Source organism: Gossypium raimondii, chromosome 7 (assembly GCF_025698545.1).
Source record: "Gossypium raimondii isolate GPD5lz chromosome 7, ASM2569854v1, whole genome shotgun sequence".
Taxonomy (NCBI): Eukaryota; Viridiplantae; Streptophyta; class Magnoliopsida; order Malvales; family Malvaceae; genus Gossypium; species Gossypium raimondii.
The window spans coordinates 10,454,911-10,479,734 of NC_068571.1; the positions used below are offsets into that span (position 1 = coordinate 10,454,911).

General features: G+C 31.4%; 1 long non-coding RNA gene across 1 annotated transcript; it reads right to left on the reverse strand.

The window, feature by feature from the left end:
• Positions 1–282: 282 nt before the first annotated feature.
• LOC128042352 (uncharacterized) lies at positions 283–2,458 on the reverse strand. Its single transcript, XR_008197626.1, has 2 exons — positions 1,483–2,458; positions 283–944 (listed from the first exon to the last, which is right to left on the reverse strand). It is a non-coding gene; the product is annotated as an uncharacterized LOC128042352 (long non-coding RNA).
• Between the last annotated feature and the right edge of the window lie 22,366 nt (positions 2,459–24,824).

Below are 24,824 nucleotides of genomic sequence, written 5' to 3' on the forward strand. Positions count from 1 at the left end.
CTAAGTGAAGTTTCAATTGTAAGACACCTTCGTTTATGCAATTGATTTTCAAGATTACCAAAATTTAGAATATTTTGAAAATAGGTCGAGATTGTTGGAACATTTTCAAATTATATATAGTGTTTCAATAGTCATAAATGAAAAGTTATAAGTAACCAAAAGTTATATCTCTTGGTTATTAACCAAAAGTTATCACATTTCATAGTGATAAACTGTCTCTTAAATTCAAAAATTATATCATTTTATTATTAATAATAAATTGTAATTATTCAAGGAAACATCTAATTGAATAATTACGTTTATTACTAAAAGATGCGTGAATATCCATTTAGATAGTTGTGTTCCTATGGAAATACATGAGAGTTTCATTCGTCTGGTACACTAGAAACATATCAAATGTTTCTTTTATTTTTCTCTATCTCCTAATATTCTTAAATTGTTTTCTAAAAAATTACTGCAGAAATTATTTGTAGAAATCGATATCCTTGCTGTGCTCCGCTTAGGGCTCAGTGGACTATTTACGTCAATGCAAAATGTACACAATCATTGAGTTTCATTGCATCCTCGAGGTTTATTTGTCGACAACTCTTTTACATTTCAAAATATAATTGAGGTGAATAGATTCTTAAAGAAAGTGACATTAATACACACCCTAAAACCTTTGTTAATTTTTCTAAGTTCATTTTTATTCCCAAATACCATCAACTAACACATCCATCTCCCGTGGGACTTTTCCTTTTCCGTTTAAAGCATTAATAAGACCAAGGTCGTCTCACTCCATAATCACTTATTGCCATCCCTGACTCTCAACTATCTCAGAGCCAAGCTCCAATGGTTGGGCTTCAACCACTGACACATTCAAACAAAGGGATCAGTGTATTGGCTCCGCTCACAATTTACCCCAAACAACTCCTGGAAATTGCAGCAACGCCTGCAACATTGTCCTTAGAGCAAAAGGCCACATCAGTACTAACCTTCATAATATTCATTAGAGGAGAAAACCATGAAGAAACCTGTCTATTTCTTCTAGAGAGACTACTAGCAGGCTTAGCCAGCGATGAGAACTCACTATATATTCATCCCAACAATCCATTCCCATACTTTATTTGGTTGTTGTTCTATTCCTTCAAAGTAGGGAAGGGTTTCTTGTTGTCCATATCGCCCAACATATATTGGCCAATAAGCCCAAATCAATCTTTTGTCCAGCCTAATGCTTCATTTTCACAATGTTGTTACCATTATATTTGTGCACAATCACCAAATCAACATTTTCACTCTGGGAATTGTATTAAGGATCCATATGAAATTCCAAAAGCATTAATTGTTGCAGTGAAAGATGAAAGAATAATCTTTGATGTTAAAACAAGTATTAAAGTTGTTGCATTATGAGAAATCAATTAATGTTTAAAATGAAATTCAGAACAACCCAAAATGATAACCGAATAACGACTCGTGCTAAAAGATGGACAACGAAGTACTTACATAACATGAAGCAATAGCCATGACTTCACTGAAAAGGGAATATATCTGCTTGGAAAATCATCGATGTCTGGGGTTTAGCATCTACGAGTGTATGTGCCGCAAGGCTGATGTTTTTTAGGGTTATTGCGCTTTGGAGTGCAACGTTTATCTGGAGATCTGCGGCCGCAGCTTGCGTCGGCAATAAGGGATTGATATACAGCTTTATTGTTATAAGAATTAGCTGGTAGATCAGGAAATACTTGGCTTATTTCGGATTCCACCAACACATCGTCTTCCTCGAAGAGAAGGCATTCCTGAATTGAGCCACTGCAGTGTGAGCTTGAGCTCTTCGTCTTCTCTACTAAGGCACCTACACAGTAGTGATTGTTGGTGCTCACCATCACCATCATCATTATCAGAATTGCTAAAAATAAACCTTTCCTTTGGTTGTCTTCCATTTATTATTCCTTCTCCAATTCCTCTTCTTAGCTTAATAATTTCTCTAGCTTGCTTCTTTAGAAATGACTTAACTAGGAGGGTATTATATAGACCGAGATGATTGATTCTTTTACCTTATTAGAACAGTTGCAGCCACCGAAAATTGTCGGTTTATTTTGGTTCTTAGTTTACATATTACAAGGATTGTGACATATCCTTTTGAGAGGTTGGCATATCATATTTATCGGGCTAATGATGTTTATGTTTTCATCTATTTTGGTGTAGAATTTAATTACTACCACTCTACCACTTGCGAACTTACGATACTTTTAATTCATTAAGACAAGATCAATTGCAACGTCGATAATAAGGCATTCCACCGTGTAGTCGCTAGAGTTGATGGAGTCTGATAAAAGGTAAGTCATATCGTATTTTCAGCTAGTTAAAAGAGGTAATCAGAAATTTCAAAAAAAATATTTTTTATAAATTATAAAACCAACATAAATGATAGCTCAAAAACCATGACTATCACCACCAAGGTCACTATACGTTGCAGACCATCACTCTTTGCATAGCTTCCCTGTTCTCTGAGCAGTTTAATTTTCTCACAAGTGAAAGAAATTTCATGTTCTTATGGGATTTTTCTTTTTGGTCACAAATGTTCTTATGGCATTATAAATAGATGGGAGGTTTAATTTATAAATGATATGTAATTTTCTATTATTTTTTATGCTTTTGGCTCATATATGAGAAGGGTCCAAAGACGAGTAATCAATGCGTCCCACTATTGGCTGCTTGGGTAGTTGGATTTGATTTTAATTCCAGTACTCATCAATTAATAGCAACCAAAAGTAGAGTTGTTAATTCACAAGGGTTAATATGTAAATTCAAGTATGCACCATATTTTAGAAACGAGTAATCAATGCATCCACAATTAATAATGCGCGAGTTGACTATATCTATTAATTGAGATATATTTTATTACATTCTATTTTTGTATAAATTTCATAATAATATGGGAAACAGATTTCAACATAAGTAACGCTCCAAAATTTTTAATTCTTATTTTTTTTATATGACATAAGTACTTCTCTGCTTTAATAGCTAAGTGCTTTGAGTATGTGTGGAAAGTTTCAAGTTCAAGCCATGATTTGGGCAAATTTTAGTATTTTTATAAATAAAGCCTTAAACTGGGCTAAATGACTTAAGATTAATAGTTGGTAATTAAATAACAAAATAGACTTGCTGGTTTAGTAGTTAAGTGGAGTGTTTGATTTCATGAGGTGGTGAGTTTGAATCCATGTTGGAGCATAGGCATTATTTTTGCACAGTGATGGACAAGTATTTCGGCAGAGTGGGATTCTGGAGTGGTTGTAGGTTAGTAGGATTAGTGGGAGAAAATTTAGGGATGTGGGTAGCTATCGATATCATCTAAGTTTCTATTAGGTTTTTATTTTTTCCAAATTTCGGCATTCTCCTCTTCTCCCCAATTTTTCTCCCGTCCTCTTCTTCTTTGCTTTGTCGATTTTTTGCTCCGTAGTCCACCCTCTCTGTTTGATTTTTCTACTAGCCTACTTTTCGGCCAGCAATTGTATACACTCGTTCTGTAGGTATCTAACTGCCTCTATTTTATCGTTTCTTAGCTAGTTCTTAAAAAGGATTGTTTTTGCTCTCTTGGTTTAGGCAAAAATCAGGAATCAGTTGCGGCTTCACAAGCAAATTGAGCGTTAGAAATTTAGGTTCGTTGCCGGTAAGTGTTTAGGTTCGCTATCAATTTTGATGTAGACGATTTTCAGTTGTGTGTTTTCTTTAGTAATCTAAATTGGGCTCTAATTATTTATTTTTAGGTCTTGGAGTGCTTGGGAGCGTATTTGCAGCGAAACAATACCAGGTGTGTACCCAAAGCACAAAAATAAGGGATTCGATGAAAAGCTAAAATTGCTTGCTGTTTGGACAGTAGCAGTAGGCTAACTTTGAAAAATCACCATAAATTTTAGAAATCAAATTAGAGAATTAAAAAATACAGGATTAAATATATTTGAGTCTAGTTTCTCATAGAAGAAACGAAGTAGGCAAAAGAATTTCATATTATGAGATATTTGAATTTTAGTGAGACAGGGTCAGAATGATTTCAAAATCCCCTGTCCTGACTTTGGAAAATTATTAAAAATTGTATAAAAATAATTATGGGTAATAATTTATATGTTTAAAATCCTGAATGAGTCTATTTTCAAGAGAAAGAAATGATAACATCATCCAAATTTTGTACAAGAAAATAATTAATTTTAGTACAGAAAGGTCAAAACTGTCAGACAACAAAACAGAGAAAAATTTAAAGAATAAACTGTACTTATTGGCTAAACAAAAAATTCTAAAAATTTTATGATAAGAAGATATGTGAGTCTAGTTTTAGGGAAAAATTTTGGATCTTAATTCGGAATTCTGTATCTTAAGATACAAATAATTTAGTAACAGTGACTCAAGTAGACAGTTTTGAAGGATCATATAAGTAAATAGTGAAAACACATATGAATAATTATCTAGCACGGGTTACATTAAAATGGATCACGTGGCCAAGGCCAATTTGGGCCATGTGGCCCACACGGGAGTGTGGGCCCACACAGGCGAACATCATGGGCTTGTAGCCCATTTTCACTGTTTGACTAACAAGGTTGCACGAGTCGCCCAAGTCGACTGTGAACCTAGTACTGTAGGGTCGGTAAGTTTACCTAAACCCCTAATTGACTAAAATGACTGTATGACTGATATGATTAAGCCTGATGATGTCCCACTGATTTGAGACTGTATGCCCTGTTTACATGCATGATATTATGTTATAGCATGTCATATTTGTATATTGCATTACATTAGGTTGGGGGATTATAATGTTCGGAGGAAGTGTACTGAAAGGCCTCGAGCCTAATTTCATCGGGCACTCATTTGCAAACTCTGCCTAGTCTTTATTCAAGACTACTTGGAGTGTAGGGATAGGTGGGTTGATTATATCCCTACATGGAATGTAGGGTTGGATGGAGATGGTGTGTAGAGGCTGGATGGGTAGGATTTTTGTGACTACATATTTGTTACTGCTACTGATACTGTGATGGGCTAAAGCCCTACTGCATGACTGTTTTTGTACTGAGATGGGCTAAGACTCAAACTAGACTGATACTGATATTGAAAAGGGCTTAAGCCCAAACTGTGATTATTTATTTTCTGTCTATTCATTTGTATGGGGATTACACACTGAGTTTACGTAAACTTACCCCTTCTGTTTAATCTCTGCAGGTAATCCCCAGATATAGGCGGATCGGTGCAGCGGAGGACTCAGTGGTGGCCACACGACTTCTTTTACACTGTTTACTACCTATTTATGATTTTACTTTTATTTGGGAGTATTTTACTATAATTGTGGCCTTTACGAATTTTGGTTTAAAATTTAGATTTTATACGGTTTTATGATTTAAAACTGCTAGTGTTAGGTAAAACTCGGGTTTTCAAATGAAATTAATGTTTTATCAAAAATACCACAAATAAGCAAACTGTTTAAAAGCTTCCGCAATAAAAATTAAAAAAAAAATTTGAAATTGAATAACGATTTGTAAATGAATAATGTTTTGAAAACGAATCACACGATTTGAAGTTAACATAAGATAATAAAAAAATGGTTAAATAGAAAAGAGGATTTAGCGACGGCATATTTTTTGAAAAGCACTATCATGTGACGTCGTCAGATTCAGCCATAATGTCTAGGTCGGGTTTGGAATGTTACATAACATTTTAAAACTAAAAATATTAAGATTAATATTAGACTAATTTTTATTTTTTAACCCTATTATAGGTTGTTATCGACACAATGTCTAGAACTATAAATAGTTCCTCAACTCATAAATAGGAGGATAACGCGTTTTAACATACTCAAGCCCACATTTTCTTACATTGACAATAATGTCAATGCCAATCAAACTAAGACTCAATCAGCATGTAAAAAAGATACTTAAATGTGATATATAAAATATATTAGTATTTTGTTTAAAAAATATTGTATGATTATATTTTGTTATATAAATCATACATAACGATAGAATACTAAGCAATAATTTGTTTTGCTTGTTTGTTTGTTGTTAGAATGTTTTATACAAAAATCAATGATTGGTACACTTGTTGACTCTTTGTCTTCACTACGGAGATGCAGTCATGTAAGGTGGTCCTTATGGTGCAAGGTGGAGTAGTGAGGAGCAGTAGAGATGGAGGAGTAAGGGATGGGCGGTGATTAAGATTGGTGATTCTTATTACGTTGCAAATAAATTAAAAAAAGTGTTTTAGATTAATTATAGTGATGTCCCTGGTTTTAGTAAAAATTTAAAAAATGTCACGTCAATAATTCATTAGTGGATTAGCAAAATTTTTAATGTGACTAAATTGACTAAAATAGGAGTGACACTATTTTAGACTGATCTATGGTGCAGTTAACCCTTTATTTTTATTTGAATTTCAATGTATCTTTTATATTATTTTCTAATTATTAATTTCCTAATGTATAATTAGTTAATTTGGCTAATTTTTTTATTTTTTGGTTTAGATGCCTGTATTAACTTATTTGTGTTGATATTTATTTTCCATGATTCTAGTCAAATATGTTTATGGTTAAGTTTTATCCCCTAAAAAGAATTAATTTAAAAAATAAAAGGGTTAGAATTTTTCTTACAAGTTGTTGTTTCATCAAAAATAAATTTAAGTAGTATTTAAACATTTTGAAGTAATACTTTTTTTTGTAATATAAGTATAAACATTTTATAATTATCCATAAATTTAATCCTTTTAAATATTAAACTATTTTTAATAAATACATTAAATATTTTTAACCAACATTTTTGAAAATATTTTATTTATAAACTCTAAAAACTATTTATAAATTTTAAAATAATATCAAATGAAAACTAATTTTAAAGGTGCAAATTTTAAACCCCGTCTTAAATTTATTTTATTTTAAAATTTTAAAATTTTAAAATTTTAAAATTTTAAACAATATTTGAATAATTTTTAAAATTTTAAAATCATAGTTTCATCTTTAAAATAATATTTTAAGATTGTTATAAATCGAAATTGCCAAAATGTACGTAACTCCTTAATGAATTAGAAATTCAAGTCTAAATATTAATCACATCATGCAACACATTATTTCCTTAATTAAGAAATCATGGAACTGATATGAATGTGAAGCTCAATAATTATTGGCAGAAATATAAGTATCATTACATAATATCGTTAGAGACAAAATTGTATTATTAATTTGAAATTAATATTAGACTTTTATATAATATCTGTCATAATGAATTTTTGTTTTCTCTTTAAAAGTTTTAAATAATATATCATCATTACTTGACATTGCATACATTGTCACAAATTGTAATTAACTCAACTATATTTTAAATATTAAATTTTTAATTCTTCACTTATATTTTATCATTTTACAAACTCTAAAAAATCTTAAAAATTAAAAATTAATATTATCTTTGTTGACACTCGGATTTTGAAAATAAAAATGAAAATGGGAGTCGCCACCAATCCTTTTTGATAAGGTGTGATCGAATCACCTTGAAAAATGGTTGTTTCTAATAAACGATTTAATTTTATTAAAACAACGAGTTTGGTCCACGAAATTCAGAAAAACGGGTTCGGGAGTCGATTACGTACGAGGAAGGATTAGCACCCTCGTAACGCCCAAAAATTGGTACCTAGTTGATTAGTTAATGTCTTAATGTCGAAAATTGAAAACTTTAAAGAATTTTAAAAATACGATCCTTAAATTTTTTTAAAAAGAAAACTTATATAAATCAAGTTACTCGTTAAGACCCTCTCATTTCAGAAAGAGAAAACGTCACACCCAATGCGTTAGGGCACGATATTTTACCTCTTCACAAATGAGCTTGTCTAAAAACTTGCACAATAAAATTTTAAAGGGTATTCAATTGTTTAAGTCATGTGAAAAATTGCAACCCAATACGTTAGGGCACAATTTCTAAAAATATTAAACATTGAATATTGCATTTATTTTGAAAAATCCTCGTCTCGAGAAAACAACATGTCACATCCAATGTGTTAGGACACAACGTATTGAATTCTCGATAACGAGCTTTTTATTTATGTTTTTGTTTTAAAGAGCACCCTCGATTTTTTAGATTCAACGAAGAAAAATTGGAATCCAATACGTTAGGGCTCAATTCTCTCGAAGATTCCAAATACCGAGTATTGCTTTTATTTTGAAATTTTTCCGTTTTTTGACAAATCTGAGTAAAGATGGATGTAAAATAATGATAAAGATGATAATGTGAATAAAATAACACGAGCGAAACAAAATATACATAAATAATAAGACTAATATAAAAAACAATCGTGCAAGCACAATAACAAATAATAAACAGATAAAAACTAAAACAGGAAAATAACAATAATGTACATGTGAATAAATAAATGAATAAAATTAACAAAATTATAAAATATAAAAGATATATATACATATATATGTATAAAATTATGAAAATATGAAAAACATATGCATGTACACATATTTAAAACTATTATTCATGAAAATATATGTAAGTATGTATGTACATACATATATACGTATATAACAATCATCACATACAAAAGGTATATATATGTAAGTATATATATAAATCACAAAGTATAAAGAATATAAACAATATATTTTTGAAAATATAAAGAATATGTAAGAATATATATATATATACACATTTATGAAAATGAAATATATATAGACATGTATGTAGGTATGTATAAATATTATAAAATATAAAATATATATGTGTACGCATATATATAAAATATACATATATATATATATATATACATACATTATGAAAATAAAGCTAAAAAAAACTAGTTAATGTATTAACACAATTGTAATGACTAAATAAAGGGAAAATAAAATTAACAATAATTGATAGTAATAATAATAATAATAATAATAATAATAATAATAATAATAACATTAAAATAATTAACTAAATAATAAAATTGCTAAAACATGGACTAAATCAAAATAAAAACAAAAATGGACTAAAATGAAACAAAATTAAAACTTGTGGCTAAATTAAAATAAAAGAAACTAACGAAAAAGGGCCAAATTGCAACGCGTTGCAAAGTCAGAGGGACTGCGCGCTCAAATATCCCATTTGAAGAAAACACGCGGATCCTCTCCTTAGGGTCGGGTCACCGCGCCCTAATGGCAAAATGGCGTCGTTTCGTTTAAGGTATTTAAACCCAATTTTTCCCAAAAAAAACCACATTTCAGCCACCATTTAAAAAAAAATCAAAAAAACCTTTCTTTTTCTCTAAAAAATTCGGCTTTTGGGGTTCTAAGGCCCCTGTCGCGCCGATCGTCGGCTCGCCGCACCACCATCGCGCCGGCGTCACGCAATGGCCGAAAAATAAAAAAAGGGTAAATTTTTTTACTTTCTCTTGATATTTTGCGCAAATATGAACTGTTTTTTTAATATATATGTATAAAAATAAAAAAGAACGGGTATAAAAAAGAAAAGAGATGCAAATGAAAATCACCTTGGAGTGAATATGTTTGTTATTTTTTGAATCTGTTTTTGTATATTTTTTAAAAGTGTTCTTACCAAAAAAAATCTAAAAAAGGAACCCCCAAATTACAGAAAAATTTGGCTTTTATAGCCGATTCTCCCCCCTCTTTCTTTGCTCTTTTGCTTTTCTATTGCTTGCAGGGACTTGAGGCGGTGCAAGTGGGGTGTCGGTGGCAAGTGGGGTGATGGGACATCCGGCGGTGGGCGTGGCTGCTGGTGATGAGACTAGTGTGCGATAGGAGCTAGGGTTTTAGAAAAGTTGAAACCCTAGTTTGACTTTGGTTTTGGGATTGGGCCTATTGGGCCTCGGGTTTAGGTTAGGTCTAGGTGAGTTTAGTATTTGGGCTTGTAATGGGTTATTTGGGTAGGTTTAATTTGGGGTTTAATTGTTTTGGGTTTTTGGACCCGAGTTAAAATTGGGCTTGTACAATCTTATTTTTATTTTTCCAATATGAGTATTTATGAAACATTATAAAATTTGTAATATTAAAAAATTGTTTCTATTTCTTAAAAAAAATGTTACAAATTTTGAAACCACTACCTTTAATATATGCTCTTGTATCTTCTTTTGTATAACATGCTAGGTTGTTTTATCTCAGGTCAAGTTGTATGTATTAATTTTAAAATTTTATGTTTATTAATTAAAAATTTTAACATTTCAGTAATGGTATGATTGAGAAAGTAAAATAAATAATATAAATTTTTATTTTTAGAATTAAGATAATTTGTATTATGATAAATATAAATTAAGAACAAGTTAATGTTTAAAATAAACTTAAATTAATTGTTGATATTCATTAAACTGATTGAAATTTTAAAATTTTAAAAATGAATCAATGTATATTCAATATCTATTCTAAATAGTTGTTTAAAAATATTTTTATTAACCTTGTTTTAGAAAAAAATATTAATAATTAATTAACATGTGCAATGTCTTGAAAATGTGTATTTACTTTAATTAACATGATATAGTATCATTTATTGCAATGTTAGCCTAACAATAATTGTATGATAAAATGTGCAATATTTCTAGGAATTACACATTTTGTATAACAAAATTAATAATCTTTTATACACTTTGTGTCCATAAAGTTGTTGATATTGAAATAGTTGCAATACATATGGTTGCGAGGAGAAAGAAAATAATTGTAATCCGCATGGTAATGATGACCTCATAAAATTGGTGTAAAAAAGAAATTTTAAAAGAAAATGATTATAATAGGTATGGTAATGGAATTCTTTATTTATTAAATAAATGTAGTATAATAATTAAATAGAATTAGTGTTAATAAAAATATGATTTTATAATTAAAATTTATGTATATATATTAGAAGTAAAATGTGAATATAAACAATAATTATAATATAATATTGATTTTAAAATTTAAAGAAAACAATAATTAATATAATGTTGATTACTATATATTCAAATGTGAACATAAATAAAATTGTTTAATACAATTAAATGTAATATCCAAATAGTTAATATAACTAAAAATAAAACATTTTGGAATTCAAATACTACCTTTTTTATATTATATATTATATATGATATATGATTTATATTTTTACCTTTTATTCCACTCTTTTAAACTTATGTGATAATTACTAAAACAATCATCCTAATTTATATTTAATGTAATTAAATACTTACAATGTTAGTTATGATTTACTGTTATACTCTATTTTTTAAAAAGGTAAATTTATTAATTTATTCAATGAACGAAATTATACAATTTAGAGAAACAATAATAAACACTCGTCGTAGATGGTGAAAGACAAGCTCCATCAACCGAACAAAGGCTTTAGCCTCAACATTAATAGAACATTATGACACGTCGACAATTGACTTTGTCACAACTTAAGTACAATATGTCTGGAGGGATTACAAGCACTTAATACGATAAGGAAAATAAACCCCGAATAGTTTAAAGCGGTGAGCAAAAATCAACAAAAAAAATCAAGCATTCACCAAACTAGAGAGCATGATAGCAAAATCATCCCTAAAATCACTTGTAAAACTAAGGTTACATGCATAAGCAAGACTAAAAAATGTGCTACAAGAGCAGACAAAAACTTCTAAAATTGATTGTAGTGGCCCAATTTTACCCGGGCCTACACCAGAAAATAAACCAAATTAATTAATAGTCCATTTACAAAAATTTCAGCCCAACAAGCCCAATAGTAAAAAACCCTAAGCCCAATTAATAGGCCCACATCCTAAACAATTTCAGCAAAAAAAAAAAAAGAAGCCTTGGAACCCTAGCCGCACACCTTGCTGCTACTGCCTCACATGCCTCTGTCACCACCTGCCACTGACACCAACTGCTCTGCCTGACACCTCCGTCAATGCCTGCAAACAACACGAAAAATAAACAGAGGCCAAACACGCAAAGTAGAAGCAAAACAGTGCAAAACAGTAGGAAAAAAATAGATAAAAATATATTGTAAATCGGCTATAAAAGCCTAAGAAAACCGATTGTAAAGGGTTCTACTTTTTTTACGAACATTTGAGAAATAAATAAAAAAACAGAAAAAGAATTTTTTAAAAGGTGATTTTTTAGATTCGCATTTTTTTTCTTTTCTGTCCATTTTTTTATTTTTTTATTTTTCATACTAAATAATAAGTATAAAAAAGGAAGAGGAAAAGAAATTTACCTATGTCAGCCGATCTACTCATTGGAAGGAGAAAATGATTTTTTAAAGTTTTTTTTTACTTTTAGGGTGTTAAAACGGTGCCGTTTTGAAGAGATTCAGAAAGCCCCAAAATGACATCGTTTTGACCTGGATCGGACTGACCAGACCCGAACCGCCTAGGATCCGCGTGTTTTTGGACAAAGGGGCTATTTACGTCCCTAATCCTTTCGCTTTTGAGGCTAGTTACAATTGAGTCCTATCTTTTGTTATTTTTTTAATTTTGCCACAAAATTTCATTTTTCTCCTAATTTGGTCCTTAGACCGTTTTAAAAGAAAAAAAACACCTGAAACGGTGTCGTTTTGAAATTAGGAATAATTTCCCATTTGGCCCTCCGCCTTTTCGCGCCCATTCATATTAATCTTTCCTTGTTTATTTATTTATAATTTTAACCTTTAATTTCATTTTTGTTCTGATTCAATCCTCATTCTGTTGGATTTTAATTTATTTTCACAAATTTGTTGTTCATTTATTTATTTTCAGCCACTTTTCGCATATATATATACATTACTTATTTTAAATCGTTTTATTATTCATTTCAAATTATTCCATCTATCATGTATTTTAAAATATTACTATTACCGGTTTGTTTTATATGTATATATATATATATATATATATATTTTAAAAACTGTTATATATTGTTTAATTTGAATCGGTTTTATACATATCATTTAAAAAAATATTATGCATATTATTTATTTGAAATCTATCTTTCATATATTATTTATTTTAAACTTTTATATACTATTTTAAATTGTCTTTTATGTTATTTATTTCAATTTGCTTTGTACGTTATTTTTTTATATTTGTTGCATATTATTTATTTTTGAACTGTTTTATACTATTTGCTTTAAATTGTTTTATAGATTATCTTGTTTTATTTTCCTTTGATTATTAATGTTGGTATTAAAATGATATATGTTGTGTGCTTATTGTCATTATCGTACTATAATTTGTTTATTCATATTCTCGTATATTTTTCCTTCATTAATGTATTATTTTATTCATAAATCATAATCCCATGTACTATTGTCATTTCATTTCATGTCATCACTCAAAAGGTCGTGTTAAATTTTTATATACCCATAATAACAAATCGATCTATATTATCATGAACAAAATAAATACACCTCGTTCAAGTGTTGTACTCGTCATTATTCAAAAAAGAAAACTTTTAAAATAAGGTAATATTTTACGTTTGGAAATTTGAGAAAATGTGCCCTAACGTGCTGGGTTTCGATTTCTCGTTTGATCAAATAGCCAAATATCCTCTTAAAATTTCAAAGTATGGGTTTTGGAAACCATAAGGTGATCTTGGTTTCGAGGGTTTAAAGTATTGTATCCTAACGTGCTAGATGTGATATTCTTTCAGAACAAGAGAATCCTAAATTCCAACCCATGTTATTCGAGTTTTTTTAAGGATCGTATTTTTAAAACTCTTTAAAGTTTTCAATCTTCGACACTAAGACACTAATTAATCAACTAGGTACCAATTTTGGGCGTTACGAGGGTGCTAATCCTTCCTCGTACGTAACCGACTCCCAAACCCGTTTTTCTAAATTTCGTGAACCAAAATTGTTGTTTTAATAAAATCAAATCGTCTATTAAAAACAACCAATTATGAGGTGCTCCAATCACACCTTAGAAAAAAAGATTGGTGGCGACTCCCGTGTTCGTTTTCTTTTTCAAAATCCAAGTCGACCTCTTTTTATCAAAAAAAATGGTTTCGACAGCTTGGCGACTCCGCTAGAGACATAAGAGAGTCAAGCCGTAAATTGATTAATTTTTGTCTTTTTTGTCGAAAGTTGAAATTTTGATTTTTAACATATGATCCTCTCTTTGCATTTCATCTGTTTTGAGTTATAGTTTTCATCATGTTTTGTATTTTAAATTTTTATATCTCCACACATTGCATTGCATGACCGTTGGTCACACCCTTTTAAGTGGAAGTGAGAAGCTACTCCTTCGTGAGATTTTCACCTCCGTACAACATAGTGGATCGCTTCCCTGATACATCTGTACCTATGTCTTGGTGAGATTTTCATCTCCATGCAGCCATAGGGAAATGTATTCCCCTGAATTGAACTCGGTCCATATGAACCTATACTGGGTGAAGATCGAGGAATCTACTGGTTCAGGTACCTCAACTTTAGAACCAAACAACATGTAGAAGACCTTAGGAGCCCACCCTAGGTAGAACCACTTCAAACCCCTAGTGGTCACCCGAATAGGTACTCTATTTTTCTTGTTTACTATTGCTTTGTACTAACCCATTTCGTTTTGTTTTGGTTATGATTACATTGCATTTTCATCATAGAAAAGAGATGTTGATTCAAATTTGATTGCTAAATAGAAAAGCTTGACATGGAAAATGAATTTCTTGATAAAGTGGAATACAATGAGAGAAGGCTGAAAGTTCGTGGAGGAATATACGACTTTGCTTCACTGCCTGAGGATTCAAATCGACAAAGATTATTCGAGAGCTATCACGTCTTAAAGAAACTAAAGAGCATCGTGTGGTGATCAATGAGTCGTGGCTCAGATCAAACAAAAAGGAGATAGTAGAGACAGATTTTGGTAAATTTACAAAACTTGATCCTAGGATCCGTATATGAAGAAAAAGATCGATGTCTTCGCCTTGAATATGAGGGTAAAGCCGCATATGTAATCCGTTTTATGTAAAGAAATTTGTTTTCTAGAAAAGTTGTTCTAATGGAATTAAATTCAGAATCAATGCCTCTCTTTCTTTTTGCATTCATTCCATGCATTTGCATTGTATTGCATCATATGGCATTAGATTTTCACAAAGGACCCTAATTAGGTAAAATTATTTCAGTTAACCTGGGAACCAAAAAAAAGTCTATCGACCAACACTATTACGGTACCCGAGCAAAAATTAAAGGAATGGACCAAAGGATGGAGAGATTAGAGGAGATGCAAATACAGATGCTAGAGCAATTGATCAAATTTCAACAAGAGATGAAGGATCAGATGCTAGAATTCCAAAGAAATCTGATGAGCCAGTTAACCCAGTTATTGGATAGAGGGTTAAAAAAAGGGAAAAACCCAGCAGTCCACTTTGGGAATGATAATGAAGACCCTGCTTATTTTCCAGGCTTTACGCCAACAATCACCCAAGCATGACCAGATGGGTATCCACAAAAGGTATCTGTTAACATCAAACCCCAATACTAGAACGGTACCTTGACACCAATGAATTACCTGACAGGCTCAAATTCCAGGCCGGGGGACAATCTAACCAATCCTGTGGTCCTTGATGATCTAGTGGAAACAAAACAAGCGAGAGTAGATTTTCCAAAGCAATTTGAAGATCGTTATAGACAAAAAAGGTAAGAGTGGAGTTCCCAAGTCAATACTTTAAAAGTTTCGGGGAAGAGGAAGAATAAGGTAAATAATGGAAGCATGTATAACAAGAGATACCCAAAACCAATTACTGTAGGCCAGCCAAAGACAATAATCGCTAGCCATCATAACCCTTCAAGGAAAGAATCTTACTCGAGGACGAATACAAAAAGGTCCCAGTTTATGCCTATACCAATGACGTATAGAGAGTTATATCAAAACCTATTTGAAGCACATATAGTATCCTCTTTCTACTTGAAACAATGCAGCCCTCATTTCCTAAAGGGTACGACGCAAATGCCCAACGTGAATACCATGCAGGAATCACGGGGCATTCTATAGAAAACTGTACTGCTTTCAAAAAGCTAGTTGAAAGGCTCATCAATATGGGTATTGTCAAGTTCAATGACGCATCTAACCTGCTACCCAATCATGTTGATAATGGGGTAAACACGATGAGTGAAGATATGGGAGAAGAATCAAGACAGGCATTGCAAAAGTAAAAACTCCTTTGAGTTGAGTCTGGAACTATTGTGAGTGCCATCATGAGAAGGGGCACGAGATCCAAGAGTACGTTGAATTCAAAGCTTTGGTGCGGAGCCTAATGGATAAAAAAGAGTTGGAATTCTTTGAAGAAGTCGAAGGCCCAGAAGGAATGCTAGGGAATCTGAACATTAACGCCGTATTTAAAAAGGGGGCCGAGGAAGAGAACACATCAATGAGTGTTTTGAATAATGGGACTATGAAAGAGATCCCTGATTTCTTTAGACCTAATTCGGAGTAATGTCCAAAACATGCTTATTGTTCTAAGCCTAGGAGTAATAAGAATCCTTTTGTGAGATTGGCTTATGTCCAATATCTTTATTTCAATAAAAATGCATCTTTGTTTCTCATTTCGAACAAATATTCTTTCATTATTTCCATTTCATTCATAATCATACTATACAGGTAAATATTTTTAGATTCTTTTATTCTTTGGATCTTTCTTTGTCCCTATAACAGGTCTCTAGATATCAATGACATGAGCGACACTACTATTAACTCAGAACCTCCTTTTGAGCAAGATATGTGTCTAGAGGAACCTCAGGACTTTGAAGATGACCGAGACTGTAGCTTATCTCCTAATTTGCTAAAGACGGTAGAATAAGATGAGAAATAAATCCCACCTTACAAAGAATCAATGGAATCCATGGCTTTTCTCTATGTGGGGCATGGATGTTATTGGTCCAATCTCGCCAAAAACTTCTTGTAGTCATCAATTCATCTTCACTAAATGGGATTCATATGCTAATGACACAAAGTCGATAGTCAGCAAATTCTTGAAAAAAAAATCATACGTAGGTATGGAATGCCGAAAAGGATCATATCTGACAATGCACTAAATTTGAACAACAACACAATATCAAAAGTTTGCAGTCTGTTCAGGATTAACATCATGTCACCCAAAAGTGAACACTGCAGTGAAAAAAAAACCTCTGCCGGGGCAATGCCTTTCTCTTTGGATTATTACGGTTTTACCCATTAAAGTTGAGATTCTTTCTCTCTGAGTTTTTTGGATCTAATCCCGATTGAAGAGGAATGTTCAAAGCTACCCGTCATGGTCAAATGTGCCAAAAGCAAATGATGTGAGCCCACAAAAAAAAGTTCGCCCTAGAGAATTATATAAGAGGGACCTGGTATTGAAGAAGATCCTTCCCATACAAAAAATAATTTCATAAGAAAGTGGATGCCAAACTGGGAAGGACCTTATGTGGAAGGCCTTATCTAGAAAAGCGTTGATCTTGATTGGAAGGGATAACAAGGACATGCCTAATCTTACGAGTTTAGATTCAATAAAAAATATTAACAAAAAGAAAAAAAAAGAGGCCAAGGTGAAAACCCGCAAAGGGCGCATTGAGACCAAAAGGGTTTTAAATTGAAAACCCAAAAAAAGGGGCAATTCAAATTTTGATCAAAGGTGGGCATGCGGTAGTCTTACTATGCCTGAATTAGCAAGAAAGAGGGATGCTACATCTTGGGGCATCAACAAAGTATTCTGAATCTTCGAAACACATATCAAGTTCAAATGGGACATGGAAATTATTATTGTTAGGATATCGTGCCATCATGATTTCGACGTCTTCCTCATCTCGATGTGGCGATGATTTCACTGTTCTTCAGTAATTGCAACAACACCAATTACCTTTAACTCTTGCAGAATGTATATACTCCTTTTTTTCTGTCCTCTGATCACAACAAGAGCTCCACGTGATACTTTTAAGCCATTTGATTCAATGATTATCCTGTAACTGTTAGAATCCAAAATTCCCAATGCGGTGAGATTTTTCTTTAAGTCTGGTACATACCAGACATCTAAAAGTGTTCGAATAATTCTGTCGTGGATCCTGATTTGTACAGTTCCTATACAGGCAATTTTACAAGGAAAATTATTCCCTATCAACATAACTCCACATTCATGTGAACTGTAAGTGGAGAACCAGTCCCTATTGGACATGTGACAGGAGCACACTGAATCTAAGATCCATTCGAATGTAAAATTAGAGCTTTTGTTCGTTGTCACTAATAAGAAATCCCCACCTCTATGTTTGACTACATTAGCATTAGTAGCCTTGGCTTTCTACTTATCTCTTTTATTTTTGACATCCCTCTTAATTTTATTTTGAAGTTTCCATTATTCTACCTTAAAGTGGCCCACATTTTTGCAATAGCCACAATATTTGTTGCGATTTCTGGATTTGGATCTCACTCTAGACATGTTTTTTTGGATTGTTGTTTAGTTCTTGCAACTAGAACGGAGGCTTGCCCATCTTAATTTTTGTTTGGGCCTAACTCATTTTCAAGTCTATATTTGCTCAGCAGATTCCCCTTCGTGTCCTCAAATGAGATGTGATCTCTCTGATAAATTAGAGTTTCCCTGAACATTTTATAAGAAAAAGGCAAAGAACATAACAACAATATAGCTTGATCTTTGTCATTAATCTCTACTTCGATATTCTTTAATTTATTAAGAAGGGTCATAAAGTCACTAATAATAACTCTAATAGACTTATCTTCGACCATTCTGAACGTGTAGAGACATTGTTTTGATACTGACCTATTAGCCAAGGATTTTGTCACATAAAAGGCTTCCATTTTCTTTTATAATGAAAAAGTTTCTTTCTCCTTCAAAACCTCTTGTAACACATTATTTTTTAAACATAATTGAATTATGGATAGAGCTTTTTTGTCTAACCTATCTCATTCTGATTATTTCATGTTTACTAGTTTTCTCTCTATACGAATTCTTTCAAAATCACTCTAAATTAGTATTGCTGACATGTAAACTTACCACATACTGAAATTTGTGATGCTATCAAACTTGTTAATATCAAACCTTGATGTTACCATCTCTAAATAGGTTGAATGTAAATATCGAACTAGCTCTTATACAATTTTTTAGGGAATTAACCCGAGTAATGCAATGGACAAGTAAATAAACTAAAATCGAACACACAAATATTACGTGGAAAAACTCCTCAAATGAGGATAAAAACCATGGGAAAAAAGAGATTTCACTATAATAAAGAAGAATACAAAAGATGGAGAGAATTAAATGAAAATACAAAGTCCCACAAGAAAAACCATTCAAAATAAAGAATAAAATTCTCTCAATCTAATTTTTTCTGTTGTTTTAAAACCTAGAGTAACTAAGGCCTATTTATAGGCTGAAATCCATAGTATATATGATTACAACATTCCCAGGTTAATCAGCGTTTAAGTGGGAAACTAGAAATAGATTTTAACTGGAAGAAGAAAAGCCAAAAAACTTGAACCTCATGCTGCCACATTATGACATGGCATCGTGTCATCGAGATGAAAAGGATCACATCGTCGGGACGAGGGCTTTCTTCTTGTCGTGACATCAACTGCTTGTTTAGACAAATAACACTTCCCTGTTGTGACTTTACACATTGTTTAGTCTGAAAATGCGGATCATAACTCCACAAAATATCTTTATATACAATTTTTTATTGGTTTTCTTAAAAGTATAAAAAAATGAAAAAGAAAAATACCATAATAAAAAATATAATTTAAAATACAATGGGGTTAATTAGTTGTTTAACCAGCTATGTTATGTCACTTAACTTGTGACGCCAAATTCAATAAAGAATTTAATAGGTAAAAAGACCTCTTTAAACCCTTACCAATTTAAAAAAAATGAGAAATTAAAGAAAATTAACACAATGTTAATATTTTCAAAAGTGACACACTAATTTCGGCTCCTATAGGTAAAAGTATCATAGCAATTTTTGAACTATATCTCGAGTTTAGTTGTCTACTTGGAAATAAGCAAAAATGTCTTTATACATTTTTTCTAGCCAAATTAAATTTATTTCATAAAAAGCTTTAAAGAGGTTACATAAAAAAACATTCTATAAACACCGTACAAACAATAGCTAATTTTACAATTACAGAAAAAAGAACCCTCAAAACAACACCAAAGACACTATTAAAGAACCCAAGTCTCACATGTTTCTAGCATAAACCAACAAACACCTTATTAGAAAGGTAATCACCATAATCCTCCCTCTACCTCATAGCTTACCATTTAGATATTCAAAATTTTTGGATAAGCTAAACAATATTCATGGTTGCACCAAGATATTTTTCTGTTCTTTGTCTATTCCTACTTACTTTAGCTAGCTTCTTGCTTTCTCTTTTAGAGACCGATTCTTCTCACTTATTAAAATGTTGAAATTTAGTGTCCTTAGTGTAGTGTTTTTGTCTGCATATACTTGTATTTTTTTCGAACATTCGATTTAATAAAATATTCAATGATTACATTAATATTTTATATATATTGTCCTCAATAGTTTTACATCCAAAGCAAAATGGAAGCAAATATTGACTCACTTATTATATAACATTTAACTAATACCAAATAGTATTACATGGTCGAATCATAATACATAAAGAGGACTTTTACTAGTAGATAATCTAAATATGTCCTTAATCTAATCGAAAATGAGCAAACCAATTGAATGACTAATATAACATCTATCAACTCCTACTAGGGAAATGTTTTCTCTAGGGCATCTAAGCAGGTGACTCCTAAGAGATAGAGATATAGATGTGACTAATTGGACTGGTAATATATCGTATAGGATGTAAGTAAAATAGATCCTAGATTTGTTTATGGATCTATTCACTTGTGACATTCATAATGTGACATATCTTAATCTTGAGCGGATAATGAACTACGTATGTGTGACTAGTATACTTTGATTTAAGTGAAAGATTGAGTTCAAGTAGATAAGGAATCAAAAGTTGGTATGTTATACAATTTCTACAGTATATAGCATCATTCCACAATAGTGGAATTTACAGCCCAACTAAACGGTAAATAATATCTTCTCATCAAGATTACATGATAGATAAAAAGTTAACATGATTATGAGTCATTTATCTTTGTGATAAATGATTTAATTACTATTTGATATTAACGACTTTTCATGAAAGAAGATGTAATGATTACCATGAGATAAAATTGGATTATATTGGGAGAACAAATTTATCTTAAAGAGATTAATTATATCCTATGAGAGTAACACACTTATGATAAGGTCATTAGATGAGCGCTTATTAAATTGCTTTCGCAGTGGTATATAATAAGGGAGAGCTCAATGACGATACTTCAGTAAAATGACTTTGTGACCAAAGAAATTTATAATTAATAACCGAAAAGTTGAACTTAATTATAAATTATTTGATCCCTAATTGTATATGTCCAATCGATCTCTCCACTAACTCATTGAAACAAAAAAATGAAGTGCATGTAGAACCAAATGACTAGAAACGATGAAGTAAGAGAAATGACATAATTTGCATTAAATGTGTTTTCTCGCTAAGTATAGAAATGGCTTGAAAATTAATTTAATATTTTTATTTATTAAATAATTAAATAATTAAAGATAACAAATTAAATTAATTAGTAATTATGAATCGTTAAAAAGGATATTAAATATATTTACGCATATATTCTTTTATGGTGAAGTTGTCATCACTTTAATAAAATTAGAATTGGGTTAAGAAAATTATTTAATTAAGAAGTTAATTTAGTTAATTAAATAAATTCAATAACGAATATTTATTTTGAGAAATAAAAATAAATATTTTATTGGATTAAATTATAAAGTGTTGAATTAAAAGTCAAGAAGGCACACATAATTAGACCCAATACATGAGCGGCCCAACATTCCCTAATATAGCATGTAAGGGGTGGCAACCCTAGTAGAAAACATTAGGGTGTGTTGCCAATACCTATCACATTTAAAGTGAGATTGTGTTTTCTATTTAAATAATGTTATTTATAGTAAATTGCACATATAGTCACCCAACTATTAAAAATTGTCATTTTAGGCACCCAAAATAAAAAGTTTGTAATTTAATCACCCACGTTACATAGTTCTGTCATTTTGGTCACTCCCATTAAAATCACAAATTGTCACATTCCTAAAATCAAGTTAGAAGAATTGGAGTGTGAAATTATGTTAAGTTTGTTAATCTAGTTCAAGGGATAGGTGTTTGTGCTTGTGTACATGAGGTTCTATGTTTGAATCTTTTCCTTGAATTTTTGCCTAAACTCATACCTTTGAACATTTGATTTATATATTAGTTTTACTCAATTGAAAATAGAATGAGTTTGTTGGTTTAGTGGTAAGGTGTTACCTCACCCTTTGGCCTTGTGTTCAAGTCCCCATGTGTGCAAAGTGGAATTAATTTTGTTTTTAAACTCTGGGAAAAACGAGTTTGATGTTGAAAATTATAGAAGTTAGTAAGGTAGCTTTTAAATTTTTGGTGAGGGATTTTCTCTTAAAATACCTCCTTCACAACCATCCCTCTCTCCCTACTCTTCTTCAACTGTCCCACTCTCCCTCAATTTAATTTCCAATATTCCACTTTCACCATTTTTTCCTTATTGCAATTTACGTCCATTTTTCTTCTATTTTATTGAAATTGTTTTCCCGTACACAACTTTTACGTTTTCTTTCTTTTATTGTTTCAAATCATGCGTTGGTGTGGTTTGAATTCCAATGTCGAGTTCTTTTTGGTTGTTCTAATTTTTGGTATTGGCTATGTTTGGTAGGATTGTTGAGTTACAATTTCAGTTTTCAGTAAGTACAAGAATGAACATATCTTTTCTCTATAGTAATTTTTGGGTTTGTACCTCTTTTTGTGCAAAGAGGTTGTTTCAATTGGTTCTTGTTGTAATTGGTTTTGTCGATTTTAGGAGAAGATCATAAGATGAATTTTCCTTGGGCTATTAGTGAGCCTTAGGATTTTCTACTACAATTCGGGTAAGCGATCGAATGCCTTGTGCTGGCAATCTTTGTTTGCGTTAAGGCCAATAGTATTTTGTTTTGCTTGTGGTCAAATTAATGTTTGGTTAGAGTGTATTGATTGTAATTGTTTGTTTTGGATACTGAATTTAGGGGTCTATGAGTGTGCTGGAGCATCGTATTTAAAAAATGATTAGGTGTGTATTGGAAAACTTAAATAATAGTGAACAACAAAAAGCCAAAAACTAGTCTGTCGACGCCACACACAACCGTGCACCAGATTGTATGGTAAGCCATGTGCCAGGCCATGTATGTTAGACAGTTTGGGTTAATTGGGTTGTGTGGGCCATACGGGTGTGTGTGAGGTCGTGTGGGGCACATAGGCGTGTGGTGCCATTTTCTAAAAATTTCCATTCAGGCCTGATTTGATCTGCAAATTGTAATTATCTTCTCTATAAGGTCTTACCGCTTAAGTAAGACTTGAAAACAAGGTATCCGTGAATATGCTTCTGTGATGATATGTTTTAAGGTATATGGAAAAAATATATATTTGTATGATCTGATACCGGTAGTTCTGATGGTATGTTTTGATTTGCTATATATGTGTGTATAAGGTATGATTATTTGAATTTGTATTTCTAAATCTGCCATATAACCATACATGTCATTTCATGGCAAAATTGATGTGTTTTTATGAGATTTGATTAATCAATTTTGCAAAGCATGGACTTCCATACCTTAATTTTCTATTATTGTGCATTAGCATGTCCTATATGCTCATCATTCTAATTTTGTACATGCATGCCATGACACATTGCATGAGGTTTGGGATAATGTTTAAAGGAGGAAGATCCTGGCAATCTAATGATCTGCCCATTCTGGTAGTTTATCCACATTTTTGTCAGGCAACTTATCTGCAATTATGGTGGCTTGAGCACATATGTTTATTCTGGCAGCCGGGTTGCAATATAGTGGCTTGACCACAAAAGTCTAATTTGGCAATTTATCTGCACTATTTGGTGGCATTGACCACAACCATTCTATTGGTGTAACTTGGCTGGATGAGTTCTGGTGAACTCTATTTTGGTGTGCAACAGAGCTGGGTAGGACGTTTTCTAAAAAATCCATATTATGATTTTCTGAAAAATATGCATTAGCAGAATCATGCATACTCAATTCTGTTTGATTGATCATTATGAAATTTTCTGTGATTTTTTTATTTGTATATTGTATTGTGTGTGATCTTTATAGCTCACCCATTTGTTTTATTTCTAATCTTCTAGGTTAACAGTGAGGTTCGGATCGAACAACATGCAGGAGCTTGGAATGATTCACGGTTAATTAAATAAGATAGTTATGTTTTTAATTATTTTGGACTAAAAATTTGTTTAGACTTTGTTTTTGGGTTTTGCTTCGTTTGTTTGGGTTTGAGCATTTATTCACGAACGGCAAAGCCTCATGGGTTAACAATTTAAAATTTAGTTTTCAAAATTAACACTTTAAAAGTTTTCCACTGCAAAACTAAGTAACCCCTAAAGAGATTTTTTTGTAAATAAACAAATTGTTTTAACAAGTGTTTGTCCTTAAACTGGAATGTTTATTTTCGAAACACTAGTTTGAGTTTAAATTTTAGGGTTGAGATAAGTGATTTCGGATTTAAGTTTTTCTAACCATTTGTAAAAGTTTTGCCAAATTTCATGAATTCGAAATGCACTTTTAGTTTGATCGAAACAAAGGCTTTAAAACAAGTTAATGTAATTCCTTAACATCCAGTCATAACTTCTAGACCAGATTTAGGGTGTTATACAAATGGTAAGCTGACATTGAAGTTAAAAATAGGTATAATAACAAATTTAGCCCTCAACTTTTACTTATTATATTGGTTTAGTCGTAATTTTAAAAATTAACCCTAAATATTTACAAATGTTCTCA